Below are 15,442 nucleotides of genomic sequence, written 5' to 3'. Positions count from 1 at the left end.
AGCTCTATACTTTAAGGCTATGATAGCTGAAGCCTGTTGCATGTAGCTTTGTGCTACTGCCTTTGCTCTGGGAAGTGGCCACCCTACCAGCTCCTACTTGGCTTCCCTTGAATTCTCGGATAAAAGACACAGTAGTTTCTTTTCAATTTGCCTTCTTGGCACAATTTCAGGGTGCTACTATCTCCCACCTCGTTAAGTATGCCCTTATCAATACTCTTAGCTGTGTGCCTCCCACTTGCCCTGAACTTCAGTGGCTAGTCCCATCTAGCCCCTGCCAAACATCCCTGACCACCGCCTATATTAGTGGCCACAAGCCCAGCTCCTTCCGAGACCTCATATGACTGCTGGATTCTTCTCCCTCCAAAGCATGACAAAAACACCTCTCCTTCCTTGTGTCTCTCTTCTCCAGGGACCCAGAAGTCCCTCCTGTACCTTCCACCTAGCAATAGACCCATGGCTTTCTTTACTGACATCAAGAACCAATAGGGAACAGGACCTTAGCATCAAGAGCCACCCCTACAAAAGTCATTCCTCTTGCTTCTCATAAGAAGACCCTTAAATGTTCAGATGGGAAATAACTCACAAAGTACCAGATACAAACCCAATCTTGCACTCAAGGGCAAGGTACAACTGTATCCTCAAAGCACACAGGTTCATTTTCTCTCCTCATACTGTATGAGGAAACACACACCAAAAGCCCTGGAAGGAAATCATCCTCGAGGATTTTCTTCACCAGCACGGGCTGGTATAGCATGGGCATGCAGCAAGAGTAGGCTGACTTGTTGGGTGACCACCGTTTACAGACATCGTTGGTACAGAAAGTCTCACATCAGACATCAGAAGCCTCTTTCCGACGCTTGAGGAATCTGCCCAGTTTGCATATCGTGGGAGATGCTGTTGTAGTAAGATATAAAAAATTTAGAAAGTATGGTTGTCTTTTATCCCCACTAGGTCCAGCACTGCGGTGTCCCAAGATATCTGCTGGATATCTTAATTCTCAGTCAGCAAAGCCTCTCACCCGCTCTGCTCCATCCCATATCACACTGCCAAAGGCCTCTCTCTGAGCTGTCAGCAATCTCTCTACCCATCTAGTTCTGGCAGGTTTCCATGCCAGAAACACACATCCCAACTCCACAGCAGCCCAGACCAGCCTCCCACACCCCATTACACCTTAAATCTACATGAAAGAACACACAACACAACAACCTTTGATCCAATTGATAAGATATAATAATCGCCCACCTAAACATATAAAGCCCTGTACACATCCATCCCTTAAGAACATTCATAACAACCTGTAAAGGTACAGCGTGGAATCTTAACGTCACCCGCCATATTCTCCTGCCATGGCTTCTCTCCCTCTCCCTCCTATCTCTTCCTCCTTTCCGTTCCAGTCTCCTCCTTTCCTTCAAACTCCTCTCCCGCCCATCCTTCCTTCTCCTCCAATGACAGGCCTCCTTCTATCCTGTACCTGCCCCTCACCTGTATTTTACAAATTCAATGCAGAGAAGGTTCTGATGAAGTCACCTGAGTCCTGAGTACTGACTAGGCAGCTGTCCTTGGGGCAGTAGAATTAGTATCAAAATACAGTAACTTCAGGGCAAACCACAAGATGTCATTTTTTCCAACATCTCTTGCTACTCATATGTGAAATTTTACATGTATAAAGAATGTAAGTCACTAAATTATACATGCGTAAATACATACATGTGTGATCACTGCTCACATGAACACATACTACCCACCCTCTTTCTGTAGCCCAAGCTGATACTTAAAACCGCAAAGAATGCTGAAACACATAGTTGTGGTACTATGTTTTTCTACATGTGTCTGTGATAAAGATTATTTTATAAATTAGACACAATGAGAAATAATAAAACAGAGCACTCAGAGTGTCTACAGTAAAACATATATAGCACATTCATCTAATAACACATGCATATAGTAATACACTGTAATAAAATTGTGTAAATGTTACCTCTTTATTTATCTGCCTCGTGGCAAGCACCATGCAGAGGTTGGACAAACAGATAATTCATTTCCCACATAGTGGGACAACACAAGATGTCATAATGCTAAAACCCATACTGTAGTTTAAAATTTTAAATTTGTTTATTTGAGGATTTTTATTCAATATTGTTAAAGGGTGCTGACTTCAAACAATTGAGAGCTGGGAAAGTAAAATTATAGTGAGAAGATATTGCTGTGTACAAATATCTCCAATACATAAATTTCTTCTTTGCAAAGACATCACAGTTACTATTGCTGCCAATATGTTGTCTTTAGCATTTGACTGCTTGTTTTCAATGTCAGGTCTATAAAATCCACTGACCTTTTGTTACATACCAATAGTTCATCTTTGAGTTAATGAATAAATCTCCTTTGTCTACTTACAATGGAATTCATAAAATGTACAGATGGGAATTTAGTTGTTTCCCATTTGGGAACTATTATAAGTAGATTTGCTTTTCGGTGTGCCTGCTATAGATTTCTGCTTGCTATATAGCAGGGAATAGGTCGTAGGGTTTGAGTCGGTTAGTTTAAGTGAATACCAGCAAATAGTCTTCTAAAGTCATTGTTTCAATTTCAGTTTGCACCAGCAATATCAGAATTTGATTATTCTTCATCTTTGTAGGTATTTAGCATTGTTAACTTTTTTTAAATTTTGGTATTCCTGATAGGAATTCTATATTCTATGCACATGTGTGTATTTGATATATATATATATATATATATATATATATATATATATATATATATATATGTATATATATATATATATTGAAGAGACAGTCAGAAGAAACATGGAATTTGTTCAAAGGGTTATAGAAAAGATATAATAATTATAGCCATTGAGAGAAAGGACATCAATTAAAGTTCAGACTTGATTAAAGTCATCAGGCCAATAAAACCACAACCTATAGGGATATCCTTTCTGAAGGAACGAATGAAAGCATCTGCAGAAAAAAAATCATTTTCCTTGCTTGTTCTAGGAGAAGTTCTGAATGTCATTGAATTTTCTCAGATTTGACATCTATATAGGTGTCATTGACTGAATGTTTAAGACAGACAGGGTCCTTACCTAGTACAAGGTGACCCACAGTCCTGCAGCTGTGTCAGGAGAAAGCTGCATATATAGTGGTTGAAAGAAAAGTGGCTTAATCCAAGTTAGAGCAAACTTGCTTCGCTTCGTGTTAGTACCAAAGCCCTTAGCTCCCTTCCTGGATCAGTTGGCCTAAGGATCCGGTCATAAAGCTCTACATATGACTCTGTGAAGAAAACAAGCCAGGAATACCCAGTGGTGATCACAGCACTTATGACTTATAATGGGTGCCGTTGGGATACACTAAAGCAGACAGATTACAAACAGTAAGATTCTTCATCAAATAAGCAGCCGGAGAGTGCAAGTGAGAGTGATTCACACAACAGGCCAAACCTGTGGCCAATGGTGGCATTTCAAGTGCTTCGTGGTGCAGGATATAGACTGGTGGTTTCCACCCAGGAACCAGGAAAGCCAGTTGGCCCAAGGTGAGCTTCATTTTCCTTTATGTTTAGTCATGGTGCTAAAACCCTAAGCAAGTATTAGCCAATGATTATCAATGATTATCAGCAGCACCCAGGAGATGTAGAAAATAAAACGCTGGAAATGTAAATCCCAGGAATAAAGAGAAATCTTCCACCTTTACTATAATCCTTTGGTCTAACAGCTTTAATTAATTTTGTGAACTGTTTAATGTTTGTCTTACGGGGTTCGTAGCATTCACGAGTTACGATTTTATATCAATTACATTTGAGAGGCTTTTTATTAGATTTTAATAAATGTTAAATGTTTGAAAACATAGATGGATTAAGTTTATAAAAAATTGTTATTACCTGTACCAATATGCAATTATTTAGGGAAATGCTGCCTTTTAAAGAATACCATTTGTTGACCAAACTAAAAATGATTATTAATTGAACAGTAAATCAGTAGTTACCATTAAGAGCATATTTTCTTCATGTACTCAAGCTCCTTAAACATTTTTTTTTAAATCTGTGAACTCGCTGCCCTGGGCTTCATGGCCTTAGCAACACTAAGTTCATTTCCAGTACTGGTGTCCTAATTATGAATCATTAAAGGTATACGGAACACGTCTTGCCCAGTACGTTCAGTTGTTGACACATAGAAACCATACTTGGAACATCTATTCTCTTGGCCAATACCATTCAGCTCTTGGGAAACATTTCTTTCCTATATTATACTACGCGTGGAAATAAAACAGAGTAAAGATGGGAGTGGTGGTTCTGCCAGTAAAGCTTCTGCCACATAATATGGGGACCTCAGTTCAGATCCCCAGCACATAGAGAAGGCCAGCTACAGGAGCAAGTTCAAAGGGAAGCCCTGTCTCAAAAAATAGGATGAAGTGAAAAGCACCGAACAAGGACTCATGGCTTCCACATGTGTATGCAAGTATGCACACACATAGACATAGACATGTGCACACATGCACGTGCACACACACACACACACACACACACACACACACACCACTTACATACATTGTACATCTGTATAGAATTATCATCATAGATTCTGCTACTGAGTTTGCCAGACCCAATAGCTTCATGCTTCCAGGGGGACAGTAAATGTCTTACTCGCTGGTCTATTGCTGCAGAGACACCGTGACCAAGACAACTTATAAAAGAAAACATTTAATTAGGGGCTTGCCTAAGGGTAAGTATTGGAGGGTGAGTCTGTGGCCACCACTGTGGGAGCATGGAAGCAGGCAGACATGATAATGGAGCAGTAGCTGGGAGGTCACCTTTTATCTGCATGTTGGGGGCAGAGGGAGAGCTAATGGGAAAACTTTGAGCTTTGGAAACCTCAAATCCCACTTATGCTATTTTGTTAACTTGGATCTTCTCTCTATGCCTTTTGGTTATCTGGATAAGAGTTTGTCAGACTTTCCTCAAAGAACCAACTCTTTGTCTCTTTCTTTGTATTGTTTCATTTGTTTGTATTTTTACTGACTTCAACCCTGAGTTTGGTTCTTTCTTTGATAGCTTAATTCTTTCTTAGGTGGAATTTCTTCATTTTGCTCTAGAGCTTTCAGACGTACATTGTCACTCACATGAGATTGCTAGAATGTTTTTATGAAGGCACTTAGCGCTATGAACTTGCGTCTTCGAACAGCCTTCGCTGTGTCTCCGTACATTTGGGAGAGGTGCATACTCAATTTCATTCAATTCCAGAAAGTTTTCAGATTCTTAATTTCTGTCTTAATCCTTTTTTTTTTTTTCACTTAGTAGAGAGTTGTTCACTTTCCGTGATTTTGTAAGCTTTCTGTCGTGTCTGCTGGTATTGGTATCCAGCTTTAATCAGTGGTAGTCAGATAGGATGCGGGGTATTATTTCAATTTTCCTTTATCTGTCGAGACTCTATTTGTGTCTGAGTATGTGGTCAGTTTTGGAGGAAGTTCTGTGAGGTTCTGAGAAGAAGGTGTATTCTTTTGTGTTCGGGTGAAATGTTCTGTAAATGCTGTTAGGTCTATTTGGTTTATAATGGTGTCTGTTGGATATTGAAGTCTCTCACTATCAGTGTGTGAGGGTCAATATGTGATTTAAGCTGTGTCCTTTATGAACTTGGGTGACCTTGTTTGGTGGATACATGTCAAGAACAGCAACGTTCCTCTTGTTGGGTTTTTCCTTTGATCAGCATATGGTGTCCTTCCCTATCTCTTATGATTAGTCTTGAGTTTGGTCTATTTTGTCAGATGTTAAAATGGCTACGTTGGCTTGCTCCTTAGGTCCATTTGCTTGAAATATCTTTCCATCCCTTTACCCTTGATGTTAAGGTAGGTTTCATGGATACAGTAGAAAAATGGATCCTGTTTTCACATCCTGTTATTTTCAGCTTTTGTAACAGTTTCACATACTGTTATTATGTGCCTTTTATTGGGTAATTGAGACCACTGTTGCTAGGAGAGATCAATGAGTAGTGCTTGTTGATTCCAGGACTGGGATTATTTATTCCTTACATTTTCAGTGTTGTCTTATAGCACTGGCTGTAAGGCTAGATATGTAGATAAATGCTGCTTAAATTTATTTTTTTCATAGAGTGCCTTATTTTCTCCACATATTGTGATTGAATGTTTTGCTGGGTATAGAAGCCTGCACTAGCATCTGTGGGCTCCTAGAGTCTCTATAAGATCTTTCCATGCCCTTCTGGCTTTTACAGTCTCCATGAGAAGATGAGTGTTCTTTCAGTAGGTCTGCCTTTATATGTTACTTGGTCTTTTTCCATTGCAACTTTTAACATTCTTTCTTGGTTCTGTGTGTTTACTGTTTCAATTATTATTTACCAAGGGGAATTTATCTGGCCCTGTCTCTTATTTTGTATTTGCATGCCACTTTTTCTTCTTCCTCCTCCTCCTCCATCACCACCACCTCTTCTTCCTCTCCCTCTTCTTCCTCTTCTTTCTCTTCTTTCTCTTCATCTTCTTCTTCATCCTTTGGTTTTCCAAGACAGGGATTGTTTCTCTGTGTTGCCTTGGCTGTCCTGGAACTTGCTCTGAAGACCAGGCTGGCCTTTAACTCACAGAGATCTGCCTGCTTCTAAATGCTGGGATTAGAGGTGTGTGCCACCACCACTTGGTTGTATGCTTCTATCTTTTTATTTCCTATTTTTGTATTCTTTGGCAATTGTATGCATGTATACAACGTATGTTGGCCATACCCACAACCCACCTCTCTCCTTCCATCTGTCCCAGCTATCTCCCAACATGTCACCCTCCCACCTTCACATTCCACTGCACCTCATCCCAACCCCCTGCTGACACACTTTTCTTCTGTAACCCCCTAATTCAACCAGTGCTGCCTGCTAAAACTATGACTGGTCTATTTGCATTGAACTTGTGCAGATTTTATGAAAGTAATCACAAGCGTAGTGAGTTCACGAGAAGGAACCTACATTTTAAGGTACATTTGTGAAGCAAATGGGCAACCATAACATCTCCCATCACTTTGTATTCTGGTTAAGTTTCCAGTTAACCACCCACCCCATTCTATAAAAGCCTGTTACAAACACCCTGTTGTTTTGTTTTTGGCTTTTTTTTTTTTACATCCCTAAGGATAATGTCTGCTCTGCTTGCGGCCCTGCTAAGATCCTGCTTCAATGTGAGGAGGATCTTGAGAAAGGCAGGAATGGGAATGGGGCTAAATCAATAATGACTCAGTAGCAGATGTAAGCTGCTCCCTAATGATTCTCACTATTCTTTATTCTTCAACTTCAGTTTAATTGCTTGATAGCGTGATTCTTCCGCTTTCTTCCATTTTTATTGGTTATTTTATTTATGTACGTTTCAAATGTTATTCCCCTTCCCAGTTTCTCCTCCACAAGCCCCCATCCCTTCCTCTCTCCCCTTCTGCCTCTATGAGGGTGCTTCATTCTTTAGCTTAATTCCTTCTTCCTTCTCACCCTTTGGCCTTTTCCCCTCTCATGCCGTTGCCTTCCCCCACCAGAAAGCCTGAACCCACTTTGGTATTTGCTAAAGCTACACCATGAAGGCTTCGATCATTGTTAATAATTATCAAGAATTCTTAGATTTACATAAACTCTGAGTCCCGGATCAACACTCTCGGCACCCGTTTCCTTAGGAACGAACCAAGCACAAAGCAAAAGCGCCTTTCCTCATAGGTTCACACAGTCTGCTCTTTATGGGCAGCTGGCCACACCCCTTCCAGTTTTCTGTACAGCAGACAGCAGTCTTGAGTAACTGCTTCCATGGAAGAATAGGAAAATGACAGACCACTAAAGTTAAAATGATCCCTTATAAAGTTGTGAATTTATGTAAGTTAAACAGTAAAACAGCTCTCTCTAATGTCTTCCCAGGGATTGTTCTCTTCAATTCTTCAATCGGCTAGAAAAACAGAGAACTAACTTTTATATGCTTCCACATCATCTTCTAACTCTCTACTCTTCATTCCTTATCTTAGCAATTCCATAGCCTCATGTGCTCCCCTTCTAATGACCCTAAAGGCCAAGTGGAAGGCCCACTCCTTGTCTTCCTCATTCCTCATTCCTGAAAACCACATCTGTATCATGTGTTATATCATGATTAGCTCTGAGTAGCAGAGAAAGTGTATTCTAAGAAAGGAAGACTGGAAGTAGAGTAGTAAAGACAGCAGATCAACTGGGGGGGCAACAACAACCATCAGCACGCATGGGGGTCATGGGATCAAGGCCTGGTGATACTCTGTTAGGTTGAGGGCCTGTGTCTGTTCTGCCACTTGGAGAGGCAGAATGCCAGGTGGGTAATGGGCCAACACACCACTCCAAAGGTAGGAAAGCGCAGTCTGAGGTGTGGGAAAGCCAGATCTGGTTTGGGGGTCCTGGGGCCAGGGCCATTGGGTTCTCAGGCTCTTGGACATCCAGGCACTGTTGGGAGTCACAGAAGCTCAGAGAATGGAGATAGAAGCCCTTAAGCTGAGAGCAGCATATAGCCCTGGGTTGGGGGAAGAGGGAGTGAACTATGGCTAGTCCCAGCAGAGATGATTGTCCTTAGCTTGATGACCGTTGTCTTGGTGTTGGTTGTGGCTAAGAGCACAGAGAGGCCTTCTACGAGAGATTAAACTATGGTTCTATAGACAAAGGTCCTCATAGCTCCCCAAGGAGGATCTTGGTGAAAGACACAGTCTGTAGTTCCAAACAGTTTGCGGTCATGGCAGAAAATGGATGCATAAAAGTGGGATACATACCCCACTTCACAAGGTGGGTCTGAGATTAAATACATTTCCCAGGGAGGAATGTCTGCGAAGGGAAATTTATTGACTAAGCCCTCCAGGCCTCTAGGTAACTCATTAGCATGGTGAACTCTGCCTCGAGCTTATGTGACCACAGGTCATGTCTCTTTTATGTGAGAAGCATGGCACATGTTCCGAGTCAGGAGTTGCTTCAGGTGTATGGCCACTGAGTCTCCAAGTGTCTGGGTCTCGACCTGCTCTACCTTAACAACCTTCCTGGTGTGGCTTTATATCCCCCAATACTCAGAGCCAGGAACTGTGTCACACCACTGCTCACCCAGCCATGCAAAGCCCAGCATGGCCTACCCAGAATACAGCATGCATTTACGGCTCAAGACGAAGAAGCTCTCCAATCACAGAGCTTCATTTGTGGAGCAGGTAAGTAGACAACTCATTCGTCTCAGCAGAAAGCATTCTTCCCAACATACTGATCTAGCTACTCTTCCTTCTCATCTTCTTCCTCTTCTTCCTCTTCCTCCTCTTATTTCTATCCTGTCCTTTTTCATTGCTAGAAACAAGTGTATTTTTTTAAGCTAAGTTAAATGCCCTCGCTCTTGTGCCTTTCTTGGACTTTTAATCCCTCCACATATGCCCCCAATTCTCTTTTTAATGTGAATTTTGGATGGGGAACCGTGTGGTGTAGGTATAGTAGAAACACTGCCTGACACAGGGTGTGCACACTCAGAAACCTGCTCAGCAGAATGCTTTCTGCTTCTTTCGTTTTGATAGGTATCTCCCTCTATGTGCTAGAGAAGTTTTCTTCTATGGTTTTGATGCAAATATTTTCTGTGCCTTTGACCCAGGCACAGAGAGGAGAAGGCCCCTCCTTCTCCTATTCCTGTTATTCTTATATTTGATCTTTTCCCGGTGTCCCAGATTTCTTTTATATTTGTACCAGGATACCTTTTAAGATTTAACATTTTCTTTGACGGGGGTAGCCATTTCTTTCTATTTGGTACTCAATGCCTAAGATTCTCTCTTCCATCTCTTGTGTGCTATTGATGAAGCTTGCCTCTGAAGCTTCTGCTCAAGATCCTAAATTTTTCATTCTCAAATTTTCCTCCATTTGGGTTTTCTTTATTGACTCTATTTTCACTTTCAGGCCTTGAACTGTTTTATTTATTTCCTTCCATGGTTTGTTTTTATAGATTTCTTTAAGGGATTTATTCATTTCCTCTGGAAGGACCTCTATCATAATTGTAACAGCTATTTTACGGTCTTTTTGTTATGTATCAGTTATTTTGCAATACTCAGGGTCTACTGCAGTAGGGTTGCTGGGCTTAGTGGAGACATATTGGCTGTTATTGATAGTGTTTTTATGCTGGTTTTGAGGCATCTGGAATTTGGAAAATTGTAATTCTAGGCACCAGTACCTTGTCTTGTTTTTGCTAGGTGGCTATTTTGTTCCTTGGTTTTGTTCCTTGGTCCCCTCTTTTGTTCTTAGGAGAGTGTGGACCTGTGGTTTGCTTGGTAGGATATTCTTAGATCCTGATAGGTGTGGCCAGTGGGAATTCCAGGTAAAATGTGTTCTAGGTATTGAGAGTTGACACTTAGGAATAGGGATATTCTAGGGAAGAGTGAAAGGATCCATGGGAGGGAGGGAAGCAGGCTGTTTCTCATAGATCTACTTAGTGTTCTGGGAATTGTGGGCAGTGAGTAAGAAGAAGCCTTAGTAGGTAGTCTATTCCAGAGCCAAGGATGAGACTAGGTTGTTGGTCTTGGAGAATGGAGAGAGAAGTAAAGATCTGCACTTGGCCTGCTTGCCTCTCTGGCTGGAGCAACCTTGGGTTCCCAGGAAGTACTTGCTGGAGTCGGGGGCCAGGGTAAAGCAGTGAGACGGGTGAGTGCAGCAGGTGTCCTGTTGTAGAGCTAGAGGTGAGACAGGGGGTTGGATGCAGAGGGCTTCTCTGGCAAATGATAACCTGCCAACTTTCAAGTCACATAAAAAAAGCGTGGTTTATATTGTTTTAAATTTTGGTCATGAGAATGCATTCGCCAGGGTTGCAGAATAAGACATCTGACTTAATAACGTGTCTGGTTTTCGGCACTCATCCATATGAAGCACGAACCTCGTAAGCCTGTTCCACTTGTATCACTTCTCGTTGACAAGTCAGCTCTTCAGACAAAGAACCACCTCAAGAGATTCTCCATGTCAATGCTCACTCCCCTCCACCCCAACACATGCCCTAGAGGAAGTGAAATGAGACTCCTCTCATCCTCCTACATTGCTCAAGTGCCTTTATAGCATTAAAAAAAAATGAAGCCAGGTTCTGCCAGACATCTCTCTCTACACCTGGCAGCAGGAGAGAGCCAGGCAGGCCTTTGATCCTAACACCTACTCATTCCATTTCTATGAAGGTAAGGAGCTTTTACTGAAAAAATTCACAGGCACTATGGCCCTCCCTCCACCAAGCTAACTGGGGGGAATTCCAATGTGCATGTGGCATAGCAGGACACAGGTGTCCCACTTCCTGCTGGGGTTGGTCCAGCTGCTGGAAGTCATCTGCTTAACACACCCCCACAGAGAAACAGCTGACGAGAGAGCTCTTGGGGGAGCCTAGAATTCTAGATCCATGGAAGAAATTGGCAGCGCTGTCCCTGGATTTGTGAACACGTGTACTCACTCATGTAGACAACTAGCTTCTTTTGAAAAATTAATGAAAACTGAGACTCATCCAAGTGGCCCATCATGGAAGCAAGAAGGGCGTGGAAAAAACTAGGAAACTCCATTTTTCTAAGATTTGGCATGGCAAAGGGAGTGGTGTTCTCATGAGGCCAGTGGTATGATTGGGTTCCAGTTGTCTTGAAGGAAAATAGCATCAGGGCTGATGGAACTAGAGAACTCCAGAGACTGGCACAAGCTTGTGCAAGGTCTCCTGGCCCTCAGTATTGCTTATGTTTGCTTTTGTCTCACCCTGTCCTCCTTCTCAAAACCTCATTGTCCAGGACCCTTATTTCTACAGACTTAGGTCAGCTAGGGATATAACTCAGTTTACCTAACTAGCTTACCTAACATTCATGACTTTCACCTTGTTTCGATTCTTAGCATCCCATGAATCTGCCCGTGTGTATAATTTCGGTGCTTGGAATGTGGAAGCAGTGATCATGAGTTCAAACTCATCTTTGGCCACAGTTTGAAAACAACTTGGGCTACATGAGACCCGTCTCAAGAAAAGGTACCACCATAATAAAGTTTTGCTAATACCTAAGGAATTTCCTGAGCCTGCATAACCAGACACATTTTCTTGGAAAGCCCCTATACATTTCTCCCAAGGCTTTGGTTTTTGGGGTGTCTGGATGTGGAGGGGAAGGGGGAAGAAATGCAGAAGAGGTGAAAAGGACCTGCGTGAGAAACTACATCCTTTTGCATTGGGCTACTATGTTATGTTTCTCAGAATTTAACAAACTTGAAGAAAAAAAAAAAACAGAGGTGCTTTCTCAAGGCAGTGTTAAAAGAAGAAGTAAAAATATTTATAAGGAAAGGTGAAGTTTTTGAACATAGAAAAATTCAAATAAAAACAAGATAGTTTTGTTTTGTTTTGAAAAACTCAGCAAAACCTGAAAGCTTTGCTAATCAGATGTGTTTCCATGTGTGACACTGTAGGAAATCAGGCACACATACCACTGCATAGAATGAGAAATTCGACTGTAGGATATCCCCCCAAAGTCAAGCTAGGTGTAGTCAACAACAAAATCATAGGATATAAAGACTGGAGAGATGGCTCAGTGGTTACCTATGTACTGTTCTTACAGAGAACCTGAGTTTGGTTCCCAGCATCCATGTCAGGTGTCTCCCAACTGGACACCACTGGCCTTTGTAGACGTGTGCACTCATGACTATACTACACACACACACACACACACACACACACACACACACACACACACTCATAAATAAATTACAAGATACACATGTTTGCTAATTATGTGTAAGCTCTATAACATAACATGCAATGCATTATATGTAATGTATATATAATACACATATAAAGGAGGACTTAAAACAGCCATGAATTGGAAGCTACCAAAAAATGTAATAATATAAAGACCTGAGAACCACAGTACAGTGGCTGCCACGTACTGCACAGGAATTAGAATATACTGATGTGAGGTATTATTGATTATTCTCCCCATATGTCAGCTCATCCTTTTCAGGGATGAGGTAGACTGCCTGAGGTACTTTTTAGCCTTCTTTGCAGCTAGGCAAACTTACACACTTCAACTCTCACCGAACAGGAGTGAGTGGAATCGGCCCATCTACCTGCCAGTTCGTCCTCTGAACGAGTTGCTTTTGAATCACTACTGATTTTTTTATTTTCTGTTTCTAAAGCCATGGGGCTGTCTGGTCAAGATGTCTTCACTCATGGGTCCTGAATGATTTCAGGGAATAGGATCCACTGACTAGTTCTGTGCTGGTAAGAAATAAATATCTGTCAAACTTAAGCTAGAGTCCTTCTGTCCCCTCGACAGCTCAGTACTTGCCCTAAGTGAAACAAAAGGGGAGTGTGGCACCAGTGTAACCAAAGCCTCGAGCAATGTCTCCCAGCCTTCCTAATGCTGCGACCCTTTGATACAGTGCCTCACGCTGTGGTGACCCCCAACCATAAAACCATCTTTGTTGCTACTTCATAACCTGTGATTTTGCTACTGTTATAAGTCATAATGTAAATATCTGTGTTTTCCAGTAGTTTTAGGAAAGCCCTGTGGAAGGGTCATGTGACCCCCAAGGGGTCACACCCCACAGGTTGTGAACTGCTGCTCTAGAGTGTGACCTTGGTACAGTGAGGACGATAGAAACAGAATCTTTTTTTTTTCCCATCTTTATTAACTTGGGTATTTCTTACTTACATTTCAATTGTTACTCCCTTTCCCGGTTTCCAGGCCAACATCCCCCTAACCTCTCCCCCTCCCTTTCTGTATGGGTGTTCCCCTCCCCATCCTCCCCGCATTACCGCCCTCCCCCCAAGAATCACGTTCACTGGGGGTTCAGTATTGGCAGAACCAAGGGCTTCCCCTTCCACTGGTGCCCTAACTACGCTATTCATTGCTACCTATGCAGTTGGAGCCAGGGTCAGTCCATGTATAGTCTTTGGGTAGTGGCTTAGTCCCTGGAAGCTCTGGTTGCTTGGCATTGTTGTACATATGGGGTCTCGAGCCCCTTCAAGCTCTTTTAGTCCTTTCTCTGAATCCTTCAACGGGGGTCCCATTCTCAGTTCCGTGGTTTGCTCCTGGCATTCGCCTATGTATTTGCTGTATTCTGGCTGTGTCTCTCAGGAGAGATCTACATCCGGTCCCTGTCGGCCTGCACTTCTTTGCTTCATCCATCTTATCTAATGGGGTGGCTGTATATGTATGGGCCACATGTGGGGCAGGCTCTGAATGGGTGTTCCTTCTGCCTCTGTTCTAAACTTTGCCTCCCTATTCCCTGCCAAGGGTATTCTTGTTCCCCTTTTAAAGAAGGAGTGAAGCATTCGCATTTTGATCATCCATCTTGAGTTTCATGTGTTCTGTGCATCTAAGGTAATTCGAGCATTTGGGCTAATATCCACTTATCAATGAGTGCATACCATGTGTGTTTTTCTGTGATTGGGCTACTTCACTCAGGATGATATTTTCCAGTTCCATCCATTTGGAAGAGAATCTTAATGAAAGACTGTTTCAATCAGGTTGGCCTGTGGACTTTGGAAGAGACAGGGTTCCTTGGTTATGTTCATTGATGTTGAAGGACCTAGGCTAAAATCATGCTGCCATCCCCTGGCTTTAGGTCCTGGGAAGCTTAAAAAGAAGTGAATTGAGTGCAAGCGTGTGAGCATTCATTCTCTCTCCACCCTTGACTGGGTGGACCAGTTGCTTCCAGTTCCTGCTGTCTTGACTCCCTCAAAATGGTGGACAACCTGGACTTGTGTCTGAAATAAGCCTTAACTTTCCTTGTCCCTTAATTTGCTTGTTTTATCACAGTAGTGGGGAATGAAAGAAGGACGATGGGAAATCAATGATGGTGGAGACCCAGGCATTTCACACTAAAGATCCGATGCCCTGCTGTCACATTTGGTCAAAGCATCATCTGCAGTCAGTGAGAACACGTAGGCCCCCTTCCGTTCCTCAGTGGAAGCCATTGGAAGTCAGGAGAAAGTTGAAATGCAACAGCCGTCTTGCTATTTTGTAGAAATGTTTCCTTTAAAGAAGGAAGGCAAGACATGGCAAGCCTGCAAGTGGGGCCGAACAAAACTAGAAACCCAGAAGGATGGGGCAGGCACGGCTTGACAGAATAGCTGATAACACCACCCAAGTGGAGGGAGAGAAAACTGTTGCACACGGGCTCTTCAGGGACCTGTCAAGACTCCTCCACTGTCGTGAGCAACCCTGGGGCAAGGAGACCTGTTTTCCTACGCAATCTTCTATTTTTTCAGGTGATCTTAAGGCAACTGCTGCTCAAAGAAGAAAAGAAATCTGTCGAAAGACAAGCATGCCATGTCCGACTAAAGGTCTGGGTACAGAAAAGAGCTGTGAGGGTCTTCATTGGCACAGAGAGCTGACAGGCAGTATAGCCACACTGACAGGAAACAGGGTTGCTACAAAATGCCTCATCTTCCAAACACTGTTGCTTTCCCAAGATTCAATTAAAACTGTTTAGACTTACCAAAACAGCTCATAAGATGAC

The sequence above is a fragment of the Rattus rattus genome, chromosome 2, assembly GCF_011064425.1.
Source record: "Rattus rattus isolate New Zealand chromosome 2, Rrattus_CSIRO_v1, whole genome shotgun sequence".
In the NCBI taxonomy this organism is placed as follows: domain Eukaryota; kingdom Metazoa; phylum Chordata; class Mammalia; order Rodentia; family Muridae; genus Rattus; species Rattus rattus.
Note: the sequence above shows the minus strand (reverse complement) of the source record.